At 39.0% G+C, this 19867-nt stretch overlaps 1 protein-coding gene across 1 annotated transcript in view; it reads left to right on the top strand.

The window, feature by feature from the left end:
- furinb (furin (paired basic amino acid cleaving enzyme) b) overlaps positions 1 to 19867 on the top strand; it is an 86974-nt gene that overhangs the window by 9841 nt on the left and 57266 nt on the right. The window lies entirely within an intron of this gene.

Below are 19867 nucleotides of genomic sequence, written 5' to 3'. Positions count from 1 at the left end.
TATGTGTGAGTGAATGCATAAAGTTGTACACACTGAAGAGGCGTCTCTCATGCTTTACTATCTATATCACTGCATGTGAGACTGTATCCATATTCGGCTTGTAGGTGAACGTCAATGTTACAAATCTGTTGCACATCAAAGCCAGCATCAGAGAGCCAGACATGACCCCTCTAGGCAATCCTGTTTTTGCAGCGGATTGCAAAAGTGTGGCCTCCTCCATTTTTTGTATCTTAAGTGGGGCATGCATGACTTCCAAACACACTGGCAGACAGTTGTGTTTACAGAGCAGTCTAAGGAATAGACAGGAATAATAAGGCGGTTATTTCAGCGGCTCAAGGAGGGTTGTTATATTTATTTATGATGTAGGTCGTTTAGTCTTATTGCCACCACTTTAGTTCATGTTTTTGGTATTGCCAAGTCATTTTAATTAAATGAGCTGTTGTTTCATACAGTTTACAGATAGGAGAGAGGAAAAAACGATTGTTTGAAGAATAGGAGGGAGAAGGGGAAGTATAGTGACTTATTGTTCTTTCAGTGATGTGGTAAGTCCCTTGAATATCAAAAATGCTTCCAAGGCTAAGCTTTTCCATGTGTGTGCTCAGCAGTTGACAGTGAGTCGCTATTTGGTCCCCTCTTCCCCTGTTGCTCCACTTGAGACTTCACTTCATTTGCATGCATCTTTGTGGAGCTGTCTTAGTGCTACACACGCCAGTGAACAGCCTTCTGGATTACTTTTTAGGAATATGCGTAGGTGGTTCAGCATATTCCCACCCCACTTCTCCCCCACCTCAAATAAAGAGGATTTTCTGAAAGAGAGGTTTGCAAAATTAATTCTGGCTTATCTTTGCTTTCTTTATTTTGTCAAAGATAGAACTTTGTCTGAAGGGCAAAATCAAATGTTTCAAGTCTCCCTGTTATCATAAAAAAACAGTTGTCACATGGGATTATGGCAATGTGGACAAGATAAGATGTTTGTCATTATTAAATGCTCTTTATTGTCCACCATAATATATTAAATTGTATCCAACATTAAGCTTGTCTGAGGGACTTACATTCTGCTTGAATCTGGAGTTCATTTAGTATTGATCTGGATAGTTGCAGTTATTCCAAACGTCTAAACGCATTGTACTGCGCAATGAAAGAAAGTGTACATTAGGTGTAATGGTCCCTAACAGACTTTTACCCTTAATTGCTTCTGTGAATTCAAGATAGAGAATCAATCTCTAGTCTTAGTGAATTGGGTAAAATGAAGTGTTCAGTATTCTGCTCACAGAGCACACACATATATATATTCTAGACAATCACCCAGGGACACAATGCTGTGGAGCAAAAAAAATTCTCTCTACCTCCGAAATGAGGCAATTCTTCTTCCTTTCATATTCCGCTTATGTGATCACTTTCGCAAAAAAAGAGAACTTTTATGGCTTTCTTTCTCCTGTTTATCTCTCCTTCCCTCATTTTAGCCGAACTACAAAGACATCTCCAGCCTCTATTCTGTCCGTTAAACCGCTAGATTAATGTGAAGATTTTTATTTTTTCCCCTCTGTTAATTTGTGATTGAGTCAGAGGAGGGGAGCTAGAAGCAGCCACGGGAACAAGTCTACTATGACGGCAGTCACTGAATTTCTGATGCCATACGGCAGCTTGTCATTTTGGTGCATCTGACATTAAGCTGCTCAGGTCCCCAAATGGGAGTGAAGCCCCAAAGTGGATCCCAAAAAAAAACCCTCTCATCATCCCAGCCAACTAACAGTACCTGTCCATGGTGCTGGGTGCGTCACATTACAGCCCACAAGATGTCCGTCTCCAATGTGCTTTTCCTTAAAGAAATGCTATTGAGGTGCTTCTTTTTGCAGTTATAGGATATGGATGTCTAGAAGTTTAGAGAGGGTGAAGTTGGATAATCGGAAAAAGGAGAGGAGAGGGTAGAAACAATTTAGATAATTGACAATTTCCCATTGGAAAAATAAGAAGAGTGAAAGCGAGACATGTGGTGATGTCTGCGTGTGGGAGACACTAGCAAAAAAAAAAAGAAGGAAGATAGCTAAGAGAGTATGGTATTACGAACGGAAAAGCATGAGTGCCGAATGACTGGAAGGGTGAAATTTAGTATTATCCACTGTCTGGAATTAGATTTTGTGTGACTACATCTTCAGTCATTGTTTCACAGTGGAACCCAAATAAGTTTTATTTCAGTCTCTAGTCCCTGAGTGGGTGCAATGAAAGAAGGATGATCTACAGGCAATGTGCAGTATCTATGCTGCTGTGACAGTACAGTGTGGGTTATGTGAGGGTATGGGTTAAGTAAGGCTTCGTATGGCTGGAGGCCTATAGGGGCAGTCGCTTAGTCATTTTTCCATCGTCCTTGGTAGTTGTTCTCAACAGCATTTGAAGATAGCAAGAAGGCTGATGTATAATCAGGAGGTAATGGGATTTTTATCACTAATGTGATTATGGGATCATCACGTAACTGATTATTTGTTCGCTGCAGCGCTCAGAGATGCCTTATTGTCTTGGCCCGTCTTTATGAATTTTGCAGGTTTACTCATTATGTTTCAGCTTAATTTTATTTGAGTGGGTGTGAGGTGAAGAAAGCGTGCTAATGTGTGCGCACGCGCATGTGATCATCACCAGGGTTTAAGTGTAAATGTCACGGAGACTTCCCAGCGTGCATCTGCATTTTGCACGTTGTCACAGAGGGTTGTTATATCTGTTTCTCCGTAATCTGTTCAACACTATGCTTTTTTTTTTCTCTCCCAATAATGCTTTTGTGTCTGCGTGGGCGTTCCAGACCAGGGTTTAGAGCTAAATGTCATGTTGTTTTCTTGGTGAGCCGAGTCAGAATCATTGTTTTTATGAGGATGGGCATGCTCTGTGGGCGTTGACAGACTGAATCACCCCGTTCTGTGGCGTAGACGTCTAATGCCAAAGCCTCACTCAGTGGGTCTCTCTCTCTCTCTCTCTCTCTCTCTCTCTCTCTCTCTCTCTCTCTCTCTCTCTCTCTCTCTCTCTCTCTCTCTCTCTCTCTCTCTCTCTCTCTCTCTCTCTCTCTCTCTCTCTCTCTCTCTCTCTCTCTCTCTCTCTCTCTCTCTCTCTCTCCATCTGGGTCTTTTGGTCTCTTTCTATTTATAGCGACCCTACTCAAAAATTGGCGATAGTGTAATCTGCAATAAAACAACGGACAGGTTATCCTACTTCCCGCTGTACTATTCCAGCAGCAGCGGTGGCCCTTTTCAAAAGCTGCAGGAAAACACTCCACCGTCTCTTGTGTTGCAGGGCTAACAGGTCGTTTCCAGCTGGTGAGCAAATGTTTGATTGCAGTCACCCTGTGTCGGCTGATTGTACTATAATATTCCTTCAAAATTCAATATTCTTGCTGCAATTTCTAGTTTTTTCAGCCCCCTGTTTTCCAATTTCATACCATCACAGTTCCAAACACACATAAATGCATACCGGCTCTGTGCTAGGTAGAATGTAATGTGCTCCAAGGCCATTACTCTGCACATGACACCCTGCCAACCGTGTGATGCACCAGCCCACTAGCCAATTCTGTCTAGCTCGCATTCTTTGTCGATTCAATTCAATTCAAATGAGGTGTATTGGCATGAAATGCAACAAAATAAATACATGAAACACATCTCACTCACTCTCTCATCTCTCTGGTCTACTTGGTGGTGGCAGTGTGAGCTGGTCACAGCATGTCAGGATTGGGTTCATATTTTATTGCTTAAGTAATGACACTGATGCTTTTAAAAAATGCATAAGGGCAGTTTGCTCTCTGGGTGAGGAGAGTTTGATTATTTGAGAGTTGTGATCTATTTGTAAAGCAAGCCCCGTCGTGCTGATTGTATCAGATAGTGTCAATGCTTTTATCTTGCTTTCATTTGGCTCGAGTCGATTGGGAGGCATGTGTGTCCTCATTTTAAAGTAATAGCTTATTAAAAGGAACATCAAAGAATCTCTCTCTGTCTCTCTCTCTCGCTCTCTCTCTCTCTGTCTCTTTCTCTCTCTCGGCCTGTTGTTTTCTCTCCAGTGCATAACCGTTGTGAGATGTTCATATCCCCACACTTCGCCACTCTAGCTTCACTCATAAACCCATAGTACACTGTTCTGCAGCAATGCCTGCACCTGAAGTATTTGCCGTCTTCCATTTCCCCTAGGACTTTGAAGGGAAAATAAGGAGTGCGTCTCTGAATGAAAGCTGTGAAGTCTTGCCGCTGGCACTAACGAATCTCAATAGAAAGAGTCTCCAGAGGTGCTAATATATAATAATGGTACCAGGAGAATATTCTAGAAAGATTACTTTTTTTTTTTGCTCTGTCCCACTAATGTCCCAAGTCATTTTCAGAATGTTTTGTTTGCCTTTTTCCCCTGTGCTCTTTATTTATTTATTTTCATAGTTAAACATTTCATCACTGCAATAAATATTCACTTTGGAGGAGTGAAATGTCTCTTTTTAGATCAGGCAGAAGTGATTAATCTCACATTCTCTCATCCCCAATGTAAACAAGGGCTCTAATTCGAAATTTTAAATGACTTGCTAAGCATGGTGTTCAAGCCAATTGAAAGCATTCACTGATGTATTTGTATGAGATAACTTACAGTCCCCAAAAAAGACATTATCCTTACAAAATTGAGAAAATTGTGTAAAAGGAGGAGACCTTGAAAGAGCAGTGCAAAGATAGTTGGTTATTCATGTACAAGGAGCTTGGTTGACATTTTACATGAGGTCATAATACTGAAGCAACCTAACTGTATTTGACATATAGCTATGAAAAATAAAACTTCACTTCACGTGTTGATGAACATTGTCTGACACATACTGTCACTTGAAAATTACTGAATTTTTGAAGTGTTTGCTCCCCGCAAAAGTGAAGGGAAGAAGTATTCAATATGCAGCGTTGCTCATAGTGTGTTTACATTTTCAGCCTGTTGGGTAATGTACTGTTACTGTGTTCATCATTATTAATTCAAAATATTAATATTCATACAGATTGATTGACAAACATTGCCCTACTTTATTTCTGCTCTCGCAGCACCATTTCCTCCCAAACATAATTACACTGCATGACAAGATCTAAAAGCCCCACAAATTTCAAGATGAGGGCCCCAACATCCCCCATTTCCAGACATAAAATTTTCAGTCACCTCTCACGAATATCAGAATGCAGAATTTCAAGCATTCTGGTTTCTGTTTATAGTTTAAGCAGTATTTACCAATCAGGATTGAGGAGCCTTTTGTTACATACAGGTAATCAGTCCAGCTGGAGAGCAAAAGATAGCCAACACATTAGTTTGGAATCTGCGTTCATATATTCTCTCAGCTCCAACTACATTCTCACATCTCATTTGTTATCCGGATACCCCAGAAATATTGGCAGTTTCCCTCAGAAGCTAAATCATTGTCTGACTAATACTCAATTAATTCATACCAATCTAATGCTACAGCATTAATTAAAAATTAAAACGGCTGTTGACTTGAGTGGTCATTTTTTATTTCATTTCAGTCGTATTCAGTGTGTTTAAAAACCAGCCCGGCTACAGAGCGACTGTTGGTAAATCAATAGTGGAAAAAAAATGTATGCAATGTAAATCTCTGTATCCCTTAATATCTTTTAAGAAAAGTCTTCTCTGTAATAGCCAGATAATTTTTGCAAGCCACAGCTTTTTCTCGACACTCAGATTCTGCCTCATTCTGACAGACCAGAGGTTATAAATCCTCTCTACATAGGGTAGTTAAAAATGTTTCATTATGACACAAAATGAATAAGATTTTTTTCTCAAACTTGTTTTTCTTGTGGCTAAGGAATGTAAATAACGCATCATTTATTAAAATAAATATAATAAAAAATTAAATGCACATCACCCTGTATCAAGAGATATGAGATGTAATTCATTTTAATCCTCTTTTAACATTAACAAAAACAAAACTGATCTGCTCTCTGACATTATAAATAGTTAAATTTCAAATGAGGAATCATTCTTCAACCTTATGGTCTTTGGTGTGTGTGTGTGTGTGTGTGTGTGTGTGTGTGTGTGTGTGTGTGTGTGTGTGTGTGTGTGTGTGTGTGTGTGTGTGTGTGTGTGTGTGTGTGTGTGTGTGTGTGTGTGTGTGTGTGTGTGTGTGTGTGTGTGTGTGTGTGTGTGTGTGTGTGTGTGTGTGTGTGTGTGTGTGTGTGTGTGTGTGTGTGTGTGTGTGTGTGTGTGTGTGTGTGTGTGTGTTAGTTATCTTCGGGTTTGGTACAACCTTCTGCTCCTGCTTGCTGCCTCACAGCCATACTGTAAAGCCCTTGTGACTGTCTGCCTGCTGGCACCCCAATCTACAGCCTGTTCTGGCATTAGGTTGCCATGGAGAAAATTGCCAGCATATTATTTGCAGTAGATTGGCTCCAGTGTTGTGAGAGGGGGGTCATATTTTCTTGGCATTGCATTACTGCACGCTTTCCTAGTTCCCAAGGCCAGTTGGCATTTTAAAAAGTAGTCTTCTTCCTATTGGTATTTGTACTTAATTATGAAATTTAAATGAGACTAATAGCTGAAGGGTCCTTTCAGTATGCTTGTCTTCCTGTGTTCCTCTCTTAAATATGTAGTATTCAGTAAATACTTCTTAGTATGCAAAGTCTTTTTGGACACAGCTTCCTCTTTTTTTTGTTCAGGTATATTAGATATTCTATACCTGCATCATCATCCTCTTGCTACCACAATATCCTATAAAATCCACCGGGAAATATTGTTTTGCAATCTTCTTATTTCACGTAGTGGCTCTTTTTTTTTTTTACCTTCTATCCTCTTTAATCTCTTCCTCTCATAAAACTTCTAATATTTGCAGGTTGTTTGCAGGTCTGGTCTCCGGGATGTCTCCCTTCTTCTTCTCCTTACTTTCTTCCCTCTGTGCTTTCTCTCTTTCCCCACTTTTAGTTGTCCTCTCCTCCCTTTCTTCATCTTCTAGCTTTGACTTCATTTCAGTGTTTACTGATCTGACTAGAGTGTACCTCCTCGTCCCAGAGCTGTCTCTCATTTAAATGCACCACTTCATTATATGAAGCCTGCAGCCACAGACCTTTTAGCTGTTTTTCAAAAATGTCTCCTAGAAATGGGTTGGTGCTGTGCCAGCTCCACAGAAATCATTATTCAAAAGGTACTCAAAACTATATTTTATAACAAAAAACATCTTTGACCTATAAAACGCTAGTTATGCCTGCTACTAATAGCACATTGGTAACAAGTTTGCAGTCAGGTTTTGAACTGGAAGAGAGGGAAGAAAGGGTTGCTGTTTTCACAGTGGGGGTGATCGGATGACTCAAAGACTAGACCGTATAGATCGAGTGTGTGGAAAAGGATAAAGTCTATCAGAATGCTCTCTGTTCCACTGAGATATGGAGCTAGCCATGCGTGTGCATTGTCTGCTTCCATTCAGGTCTCTTTTCTTCAGGGAGGGCTTTCTTAAGACGACTCCCATTCATAATCTGCCCATTATTGACTTAGGATGGCTTTGAGTAAATTGGAGATGGAACTTTACTTTTATAAGCAGTGACTTTTGTTCACAAGGAAGAATGTAGCAACGATATAATTCAGCCTCGGCTTCAGCTACAAAAGCTACTCGTTTGTGAGTTGTGCCTTTCTTCAGCTACAAAAAAATCAATTCCACAGCTGTTCTCTGTAGCATGTATGTTGGCTTTTATAGTATGGCACAGTGTAAACATGTGCTTTCATGCATACAATTGATACCAAAGAAAAAGGCTTTTAAAAAATACCTACAGAATGACCATGACCTATGAAATGATAGAAATAAAGTACTTAATTTCTGATCTGTAGTCAGTGATCTGATCACTGACTACACGCCTCTCTACACCTCAACCTGACTGAGCGAAGTCGCTGCTAATTCATGTTACCATTAACTGAAGCATTAACTGGGATGTTCATTTTGGCTAGCAAAAATCAAAAAACAAGTTGAATGTAGGGCTGGGCGATATGGCCCGAAAAGATTATCACGATATTTCAGAGTATTTTCGCGATAACGATATTCTTGACGATATTAAAAAATACTGAAAAATATATAGAAAATTATTTTTTAGTCTGTATAAATAAATAAAAATTGTACAACAAAATAAAAATCGATCATAAATCTAAATGTAGTGTAAATTGCAAATCTCAACAGTTGCCAAATACAAAAAAATTACTTACTTGAGTATTAGCAAATAATAATAAACAATAACCTTCTAGGGGGTCTGGGGCCCCCCTGGGAGAAAATTTTGTACATTTTATAGTACAATGTGATCAATCTCGTCCACTTTCAGAGCTAAATGGGAGCAAACACCTCACAAACACATCATTGCCTATTTGAATTCATGATTGACAAGGAGAATGAGGGTTCTTCTATGTTTTATTTAAGGCATCTTATTTTGACAGTCTTCTTACAATTTCTGTGGTGGATTCTGTGCTCTTATTTTGAAAGCTGCATTTGTATAGCGACAGGAAGTAATAGTAGCTTTTTGTGATTAAAACAACTTTAATTGTTAGCTAATGTTAGCTCGCGGCTAAAGAACGGCACAATGCAACAGTGTGTTTGGACCGTTTGGACCTCTGACAGGACATGTTGATAGTATTTAGATCGGCTCACGCACACACAGACGCACAGAGAGAGAGAGTGGGGGCAGGACTGATACATTACAGACAGACAGGTAGGTGCTTGTTTTGAAACGCAGTGGGAGGGCAGCTCGGTATATTCAGTGCGTGTGTGTGAATGCGTGCGCTGCTGCGCATGTCTCGGAGGAGGACGGAGATGTGGGTCGGGGTTTTGACTGACTGACGGGTGACAGACACTGCTGAGCAGAGACACAACGCAAAATAACTATGTTATGAAAAGTGTAGATATACTTTCAGTAGCTTGAAATGTGACGTTAGCGCAGCACAAGAGACTCTGGCGGGCCGCCAACATCTAGGTAATTAATAGGAAATCCTTACGCCACTATGTCAAGAAGTACGGCATGTTGCCAATATCGTGATATGCATTTTTTTTACCCATAAAAAAAATATACCGGTATAATCGTGAACGATATGATATGGCACACCCCTAGTTGAATGTTACTTACCTCAGAAAAATGAACAGCAACTCCTTGGAGTGTCTGTTAGTCCAACCAAATGCTGAACAAGACATTTTACTGAACAAAACGTTCAAATAAACTGTCATTGTGTGAACATACAGTGTGAAAGGGTCGAAGTTATAAGACCAAACCGGTAAACGTCCTTTTTTATATCTATATAACGTTATATATAACTTTATTGACACTTTGCTATGGATTCGCATTGTTCTGCTTCTCTCCTGATGACCGCTCGCCTTGTCAGTAACCTGTCAATCAAAGGTAGCCACGCCCCAAATCATATTATTCTTTATCTTCTGTTTTCTCCTGAATTAACATCAAATTGTCTTGAAGATTTTTTTTTTACTAGCGATTGAGACCATAGTGTTGTCCTGAAAAAAATTCTGAGGTAATAAATCAAGTGAGAGGTTTTCTTATTTTGCATTGAAATTAATGGACAGAAATGTTTTTGCAGCCAAACTTGGCTCCCCCTGTTGGAATTTTCGGTAGAATGCAGCAATTCCTGGTTTGCCTCCTTGCTCAGACCCGGAGGTTGCCGCCTGGTTTGATACAATAAGCTAGTTTTGCTCAAATTATAGTCTTGTATTTCTGTGTGTTTTATAATTCTTGTTATTGCAACTTTATTTATCCAACTTAATTATCAGCTCATTGGCTTATTCACGTACAGCCGCAGAACTGAACGCTTGGCCGTGTTCCAGTTCAGTGAGGACTGATACGCAGTCATAGATAAAATTAATTTAAAAAATGCACAGATCGATTAAAAATTCCATGTGATTGACCAAATTCTTAATGACCATTAATCGATCATCGATTAATTATTTCCATCCCTAGTTTCAAGTACCGGTATGAGGGTTTGTCCATCGTAGATGTCTGACAGTCATCGACAAAAGAGCTCAACATTATGATTTAAAAGCTTTAATCCCATCTGTATCAATTCTGATTAATCAGTGGTGCACAGATTGAGTTTGCAAGAGCAAGCCAACTTAATTATATACTATCAATATGGGAATATTATTCAATATTATTATTTACAAGTAATCCAGTTTATCCAACAGTTCTAAGACTCAACTAATTTTGTTGAGGGTTCTGTGTCTCAATCTGTGAAGAGCTTTTTCTGTTCCTGATTTCACATTGACGCTCCCCATTTCTGTTTGCATAACTGCATTTGCATTATTCACCTCATTGAAAGTATTGCTAATGCAATTCAATAAAAGACCTTGATAGCATTTTTAATGCTTAAAATCACATTATTTTGTAGAGACTGTAAGAGTGGTGTTGACTCACCTGCATGGTAAGTTAAGAGGCTTTTGATGTGTCGTGAATTTGTAGAGTTTGGCTTAGACAGGGTTAGCTTTAAAAAAATTAAAAAAAAAAGCTTTTCAAAACTCATTGCTCCCTCTGTTAAATTAAGGCTTCTCTGGCATATTCTTTTGGGCTTTTTAAGTTTCAGAAAGGTAGTAATTGTTGCAGGACTATTTGAAGAAGGGTCCTTTGCAGTGGGGAAAGACTACCTGTACAGGAGCAGACTTTCAGAGGGGTAGATCAGATTTAATGTGTGTGACATTATTCACACTAATGCTTGGATATTGCATATTTTTACTCAGAGCAAATGTAACTGTCAGGATGTTTCCCTGTACCAAACTTGCAGCATTCAGGTGTGTATTACAGTTTGTATAACAGTCGACAACAGCTCAACCAGTTTTAGAGTAGGCTGCATAACGTGCAGTCAGATGTGTTTTGCTGCAGCGGCTCAGGATTATGAACTCCATCATGTCAGACTGTCTACAGACATTTACAATGTCACTGTGAAACACTTAGAGAAGCCAAGCTCTGAATTGCTCTGTAGGTGTGTTCATTGCATGGATGCACCAACTATACGTGATGTCAGTTCAATGTATCGATCTGCTAAAAGAACTAATCAAATTACTCTGGCTTTAGCAGCAATCAATATGAAACACTTTGAATTTCAATAATCAAATTGAAATGAAATTTCTCACTTCTTTGCCAGGATTGAAAAGCAGAAACTGGCACTATCGCTGCTGCTGCCATTACTGCCACCACCGCTGCTGCCACTGACAGTTATATAAATGCCAAGACTCCTGCTGCTAATGTCACTACTGCTAAGGCTGCCACTGTCACTGTACAAGTAAAATTGCTCGCAGTTCAATGTACGGCAAGCCCTGTTTGGGCAATGTGCTGTTTTTTTATATTTTATTTCAATCAGTATAGAATAAAGCATTTTGATAAACTGTCACTGAATCAGGAAAAACAAAAAAGAATAAATCCTCTCGAAGTAATTTGCTTACATAATTAGAATTAATCCATGGCCAACCAGCAATCCACGCACCTACCAAACATTTTTTTAATGTCTGAAAAAACCTTTGGCTTTTTTTTTGTTGTTTTACTGTAGAGCTCAGGAGCCCATCCCTTATCCTGCCCACAGGTTAAAAAAAAACACAGAGAGACCTTGAGTCAGCGTTGGGCCCTCCACGTTGGGAATAACCGATAAGCATACTGCATACCAAACAACAGGCCTGTTCAAGCAGTGGGAGCAAAGAGTTACTCACTGCTCAGCCCTGTTTTCACTTCCACTGTTAACATAGTACAGTCAGATGACATTTCTCTTCCCCTGCTTTTTCCTTTTTCATGTGAGCAGTTGGATCCTGGCTTTGAGAAAATATTATTAAAAAATGTAGTATGTGTGGGTATCAAGAGGGGCATAAATGAAAATAAGGATTAGAAATGAAACAATACTGTTGTAGGGGAGGGGGGGAAATTGGTACCCAGAGGTGGGAGTGAAGGTTCAGATTAGTGCTCAGCCAGTATTACTTTCTGCTGGGAGAACACTCCGAACACCTCTTTTTATCCCCGCTGCACTAAAACATGAAACCGCGAAGACAATCTGCAATCTGAAGCCTATGTGTGCAAACAATAATGTAATTTGACTGTGACTGAGGACACAAGACAAGTTATTAAGAAGTTATTAGTTTTTTTTTCTGCTGTGTACTGGCCCACATTCTGTCAACCCCGAAATGTCATGTGTCTGTGAATAACTTACAATGGCATCTTTTATTTGATATTTTAGCATTTCATCTTTTTACAATTTCATATCCTGTATGGATGCCAGTATAAGCCTTGGATCTATCTTATTTTTCTTTTTTTAACGTGTAACCAATCAATTTTGCTTGAATATTTAAAGACCCCATCAAATGTAAATCAGAGCTCGGTGCACATTTATTTTTTCCATTCATTTTGATGAAAGAGAGTTATGGACAGAATTTCAGCGGGGGTCCGTGGTTGTCTGTGCTGCATTCATAATGCTTGTTGTTGTTATTTTCATTTGTGGAGATATTGATTAAAAATCACACCAGCAGTGATGAAATACTGTGGGTGAATGTATTATGGCCGTACTTCAGAAACGTACTGGGAGGACTGTGGATTGAAATTAATCCTATATGCATATAAAAAATGTCCACACATGTTAAAGCCTTGGAAATCCTCCTATGGTACATGCACATGCACTCACAGTTGCTAAGCTAAACTGTGAGTGCATTCAAGTGCCAAATGGGTCATTTCAATACACAATTACTCGCAAGAGAGTTGCAGCCATTTCAATTATAGATTTCAATTCCACATGGTTTTTAAAGATTTTTTTTATATGTCTCTTTTTTTATATTTCTAGAGACTGGTCTACCAATTAAGTATCAGCATGCCTTTTTTTCTGTTCTACTTCAGGGGGTCTTTAATGTAAAAGAACCGAAAAAATCATTGAGCATTACTTTTCTCTTGGAGCATACAAATGACCATGTTCTCTGACCTCCCTGCTGTGTTCTGCTGTGATTAGGGATTGTGTGGGAAGAATAAAAAATGTATCCATTCCTATTTATAGTAATAGAGAAATCAAGTGAAACCTTTATCATCCAGCACTAAAAGTATCTTCAAGAAATCATTGTCATACACAGCCAGTCCCCAGACCATGGTCTTTTTTCACCCCTCCCTTCACCCTTAAGAAAAATCTGACAAGCTGATATGATGCCAGAAAAAAGTTGTGCAGAGAAATGTGGGCTTTGTGCTGCTGTAAAAGTAAAAATATGACCTTTGGAGGAAAGCTGAATGGAGAAGTAAAAGGTCTGCAAGGCTGGAGATATCAGGCTCCCCTCTGAAGCGTGACACTTGGTCAATTGCGGGTTGATGCGATTTAGCCGAGACAAGACAGAGAGTGATGGTGAAATAACAAGGCAGCTGGGCCTCCCGGACTCAGGCACTGTCGGTGATCAGGTAGCTTCTTCATGGATTTTACAGAAAGTTGGTGGATCGGTTTTTCATCTGTAACTGTTGACAGCGGCCACTCTGTCACATCATACATAATTTAAAAATAAGTTGTAAGAAAACGACCCAATGAATAGATCTTTATATTTTATTTCTACACAGATTTCTACACAAGTGGGTCGAAGTTAGCTTCTAATGTGTATGGATTTTTAAATCAAACTATGAACATTTGTGTAATTAGTGGCTAATGATCCATGTGCAACCAGCGAGAGTTGTTATGTATGAGTGGTTGGGCGCCATGCAGCTCCTTACCCAGAGTTGTCTGTAGTAGTTACACTGTAATACAGCCAGATCATTCTCAGTCTGAATAATGAAGAAAGAGTGTCTGCCATGTGGAAAGAATGCTGTGCACAGTAGAGGATGAATGCAGAATATTTTCAGTGTTCTTCTCTATTTTCATTCTCCTTTAGAATCCTTTGTGGGCAAAGACAGAGCGCAGAGCCGCATGAGCAGTTCTCTCTCAAATTTAAACGATGCAGAGGTTCTTCAAATTGTATTCACTAAAATAAAACTGACACGAAAGAATGGAGCAGCTGACCCAGAACATACCAGGGTCTTTTCTTTCAAATGGCACTTACAACCTTCTGGCTCTTAGCTCTTGATAAAGAGTTTGCCTCAGATATATAGTGATTTAAGCTGTGGAAAATGGGTTCTATAGGACTAGTTTATCCCTCTGTTTGTATTCACATGTAGTCCTTAGCCCATGATGCTCATCCCTTGTGACTCTAAGCCTACTTTCTCTCCTGCACGGAAAAGCTATAGCGCCAACTAAGACACACTTTTATTTCAGACTGTTTTCATTAACTGATAAAAGAAATACAATTCCCGCACATCTTGATTTATGCTTTTATTCCAGAGACTGGACAAGCAAGTTTATTTATGTATACTACATGGTCATAATAAGGAGTAATGCACCCACGACTTAAATGTCTCCCCATTAAGAGGTTGCATTGAATAGTAAGCACTATAAATTTCAAGTCTACATTATACTGTAATGGGAAAGATGACTGCATTATTTATGTGTACTTTTTGTGTACACTGGTAGCTGTTAAAAAGCTCCCCCCTATCATACATCTGTCCTCCATCTGGGCTGCATTAGTTCTGCAACGGAGGCTGCAGGCTTTCCCATCTCAGATATTTTACAGTAGAACTGATTGGGAATGTTGTAATACAGATCTCTTAATTTTCCAAACAATACCTTTTGGCAGTGGAGTAGTTCCACTTAGCCAGACCTTAATACACATTTAGTTTTTTTCCCCAACATTAAGGAATGGTTCAGCTCAACCCATATTTAAAAGTAGAAATATATAACTTTCATACGTCAAAGTGTCTCAGAACGACTAGACCCATGTTATATATGTTGGTAAGTTTACTTACAAACTATATATATTTCCAAATGTTTTCAGCAATCTGTAATTTAAACCATGGTCGAAGTCCATTTCATGGAAAACTACATGCATTAACATTGAAAATTTCTCATTTTTAGGATATAATTTTATAGATCTTGGTCATTTTTGTTATATATTTTAACTGAATGAAGTATTTTAGTCAACAGATGTCTGGTTAAGATATCGAAGAAACAAGCTGAGCAAACCTTTGTGGCAGCTCAGCTCACAGCCCCTTCAGGACATACTTTGTTCACCAAACAGCATCAGCAAAATACTGATTTTTATCGAGAAACTGCTGTGTTCTGTGTTTTAATCAGTTTTAATCACGGTCAGTTTGTTTTAGAAAAAAGGAGACCTCTTCGGATAATTCAGCTCTGGGTAAAAACCTCCTGGACGATGAACACTGAAGGAATCCTAACCGAGAGAAGTTGATAACTATCAACAAGATAGGAGTTTGGTGATGTCTTGAAGTAATAAGCATATTACTTCAAGACATCACCAAACTCCTTCTTTTGCGGATCGAGACACCCCTAGTGGCAGATACTTAAGATTCCACATTGGATGGTTCAGAAAAAACATTTTGGTATATTTTTCAGGCAAACAGCCACTATCATCATAACGGGCATGACATGATGTGGCTGCCCTTCTAAAAGCAGCGTAGGGGTGTAGTAAATTTTGTTGAGAGATGACAATTGACTATTAACTGAATGCACCACAGAGGCTGTCAGAAATGACTGAAACTCTTCTCCTCAGGTTTTCATCATAAACATAATGGCATGCTGCTACCAGCTCCATTGTTGTTGTTTTGTGTTGTAGGAGGATTGTGAAAAAGCAAACAGCGCAGCGCACCAAGCTGTCTCGATCTCAGCCTTCAGAACATGTCTCTGTTATGGATGTATGAGAGGAAATTGAAAAACAAAATGAGGTTTACAAAAATATATTAAGGTTCCCAGGATGTTAATCCCTTGTTCTGTTTTGCAGAAAGCCTTCCCAGTATGCTCCCGTCATAGGCGTAATAGAAAAAGTCTTAAAAGTAGTAGTCATATGATGTAGCTTACAAGACTGCAACAGCCATTTATCATTGTTATGAAGGCTATCATGGGACCTTGCACAAGAGTCCTTTATAATAAGTGCTGTGTTCTCTCATATTTTCAGGGCTGCCACACAAATGCATACACCCCACACAGCAAATATGAGTGGTAGTTTAGTCCTTCTGTTTCTGCTGCATTAGATTTATATAAGCTTGCTGCACTATGATATTTATAAACCCTTAAATCGTATATATACATTTTTTTTAAAAGCATACTATGGCTGAACTCTATTTCCCCTTCTTACAAATAATTGTTTTCTAAATCATCTCCCTATTATTTTTTATCTTCTCTCTTCCTGTAGACTGGGTTTGTGTTTTGTTGTAAAATGATTATAGGCATCAGGTCTGTAAATCCTCGCTTCTACTGATCACACTGTGTTGTGTCGAGATGAAATGGTTGTAAATGTCATGCCCTTTGCAGTGAAAGAATGTTTTGCCTCAAATAGCGCCATAACAAAGCATACCTGGCTTGGCTGAATGTCATGAGGGAGAGCTCTCTAATAGCCTAATTTATGCTTGGGTCATTAAATAATCTGACCACAATCTAAACAACGGCCTGTGTTTGTGCCTGTCTGGACAATAAATACAAATAGAGAAATTCTTAAATGGAGTGAACAGTCAACACTGCCTTTACTCATGTGGGTGGAAGTCGAAGGGCAAGAGTTTCACTAATGCATAAGCTATAAATAGAAATAAGATTCATGTCTGTGTAAATTCCACACTACATATATATTTTTTTACTTTCATGCCTGCCTTTAATGAAGTAGCAGTGAACCTTTAATCACACTGCACAACAGTCCTTGATGTTACCTCAGGACTGCACCACGACACAAGATAAATTGGTTAGCGAAGGTATGTTGAGCCTAAAGCTAAATTTGGATTGTTCAGGTTGAAGTAGACTATAAAAGGAGTTCTTGGACTGAGGTGCTAAAATTGTAAAGGCGATGGAGTTTCTAGAGACTGAATTGATCTTTTCCTTATGATGCTCTCCATGAGCGATACAGAGGGAATGTGTTACATACATTAGTAATACTACTGAACATAGCTGTGCAATTACAGTAGAGCAAAGTCTCGAGGTAACATACATGCATTCAGTTTGTGATCCAGAAATCTGATCACGATTACTGATTTATTTTATTTTGAAGGTTGTTCTTGCTCTCACTAAACTGCCTTATATCTGTCATTTGTCTGCCCTGGCTTCAACAAGACTTCTATAAATTTGCTGGTGTAGCATACATTAATAATTGACTGCAATATTAAATCCATACCACATTTGCTTGCATGTGGAAGGCACGTTACATATTCACTTTTGATTATTTTTTTATGCTTAGCCCTGATTTGCTGAAGTCATTTTTACACTGATTGTATATTGCAGCTAATGGTACACCCTAGAAACTCGATTAGTCATTTGGTATTTATCACAGATAATGAAATTTGACCAAAAACTAAAGTGACCTCCATGTATTCATATGTGATAGTATCAGACCTAAATGCAGTTTTTTATGTTTAAATCTGCTGCATCAAGTTTAGAGTGTAAGAGCTCCAGAATGTGCAGTTGTCAGTTAGACATTTAGAGTACATGGAGTGGTAAAATAAATATATTATGACAGCAACAGTGTTTTGCTGTAATAATTTTTTCATATTTTTTTAAATAGGCCGAAGTAGACAAAAAGAGACTGTGTTTTCGTGGTACCCTTTATCTCTGACTGGGGTCTTGGGCTTTGTCAAACCAGCGAAGGCAAAGGAATGTGGTGCACCCCTCTGCAAAATTCTGTATGTGTGCAGCAGTGGCAGTTACTACCTGTGAGACTTTTCTCAGTTGGAAAAGTCTTTTTTTTTATGGCAGAAGTGTTCAGAGTGTTTAGTGAACACATAATAATGAAGATTTTTGTTTGATGATAATAATAAAAATATTACAAGTACATGTGCTTCCAAGGGTGATGAATATTTGTCTTTTGTTTCCGATGCATTCATGCAGCGAGTGACTCATTGTAGTCCAGCGCTTCTAGCTGCTCCACCATCACAACTGATTTGGGCACAAAGCCATCTCCCTTACAGAGGTTATTCCAAATGCTCGTGAAGCTATGCAAAGCTCAAGCTCCCCTTCTCAATACACAGAGACCCTGATTCACAGACTCTCTATGTTTTGATGTTCTCAACTGTCTGGGCCTCTGAGGTTCAAGGAAAGGGCTTAATGTTCCATGAATTTGAACGAGGCCTGGTTCAAAGTCACACCCTTCCACTCTTGTAGTCAGCTTGCTCCTCTAGTTTCATGGCCGCTGCACAATCGTGTCCTGGGCCCCTCTCTTGAAATGAACAGAGGGAGTCTGAGACTTTCTTTTGATCTATGAGCCACGGGTAGAGGATCTATTTTTTCCAAGCAATGTGAGAATATGTTGTATTAGACTATAATATAATATAATATAATATAATACAATTATTTCAACTCACACCTTGAAATAATGTAACACTATATCATGTATTTTGATATAGATCTGTGCAACTAGACGATACTTTGTCTTGTTTTGTGATCACATCTTGTTTTCATCACATCAAGAACAGAGAAATCGCTTTGATGGTTTTGGCAAAATTCACTTGTTTTTGTCAAATATTGGACTTCAAAGGTTGGAGTTTTATTAAATAAAGATCACACATCAGAATAAAATTAAAATGGAAATAGAACACATTTTCATGCACTTTTTATCTTGCTGCTTTTAGGAAAACAAATGTAACAAATTAATTAAACTGTGAATACTATTAAATAGTATACCTTTAGTGTGCATGTATGTGTAAACATGTGGTAGCACAGAGGACAATATAATTGCCATTTACTATGATTACTATATTGGTGCATGTTAGAGCTCTGTGCTTCTTATGGTGATAAGTTGTGTACCTAGCACTGTTAACAGTCCTGTATAGTTACTCGTATTTTTCGACAAAGTTCTTGTGCAGCCGTTTGTGTAAACCACATTGCTCTTGAGAAACTAAATTACATAATTTTTTATTTTATTTCATACTCCTCAGTAAAGGTATTCAAAAGGAAGGTTTTGTTACCGAGAGACAGGGAACTACTCATTGCTATTTTTAAATGGTCTTCTCATTTCTTCTTAAACAAGTTGCACAGGTCCACTCAGTTTAAGAGAATACATGTGCTCAGCTCACGGTTTAAACCTCTAAAGGAAGTAATCTTGAATTTGAAAAAAGAACTAAAATGATGATAGTGTTTTGTAGGTTTTGTTTACCTTTTCAATAAGAATCTGAACTAGGACTGCAAGCAGTACTGAACGGGCCCTCGCAGAGTGGAGCCGTCGGAGGAGGGCACGTCGGGGTAGGGCAAGTCGGGGGAGGCCACATCGGGTGCGGCAATGTGGGCTCAGTCCCTATGCGTCCCAAATGGCGTGTCTTCTACCACTGTGCTCGGGGTAGGTGTAAAACATAATACTTGCTGTAGCCAGCAGGGGGCGCTATGACTGTATGTCAATATTGACATGTGGGTGTGTCCAGGGCTGGCCCCTCATCATGTGTGAGAAATTTGGGACAGATTGGACAATGTATGGTCAAGTTATACAGTCTCGTGTTTCATGGCGAGACGGCATATTTTGGCGCCATGCCACGCCCACATAGTTTGACCGTCGGTAAAGATTTATACAACTTTTTTCCCAAAGGCCTTGTGATGGTACTGACCAAGTTTGAAGTCAATTGGATAAAATCTGTAGGAGGAGTTCGTAAAAGTATGCGACCTGGAAATGTCGAAAAACGATGACATGTGCAATATTCAATCCAAGATGGCCGACTTCCTGTACGTTTTCGGGTATGGGTTCTTGAGGCTTTTTGGTGCGTCTTCCCATGATACACATATGTACCGACTTTCATGTCTCTATGTGAAAAAAACCTATATTGTGAGGCTGTTTTGAAAATTTTGAGGGGGTCATTTTGCAAGGTCCATTCCCGCGAATACC

This window comes from Centropristis striata, chromosome 6, assembly GCF_030273125.1.
Source record: "Centropristis striata isolate RG_2023a ecotype Rhode Island chromosome 6, C.striata_1.0, whole genome shotgun sequence".
Lineage (NCBI taxonomy): Eukaryota > Metazoa > Chordata > Actinopteri > Perciformes > Serranidae > Centropristis > Centropristis striata.
The sequence above is the reverse complement of the archived record's forward strand: the minus strand, read 5'-3'. Positions and strand labels throughout refer to the sequence as shown.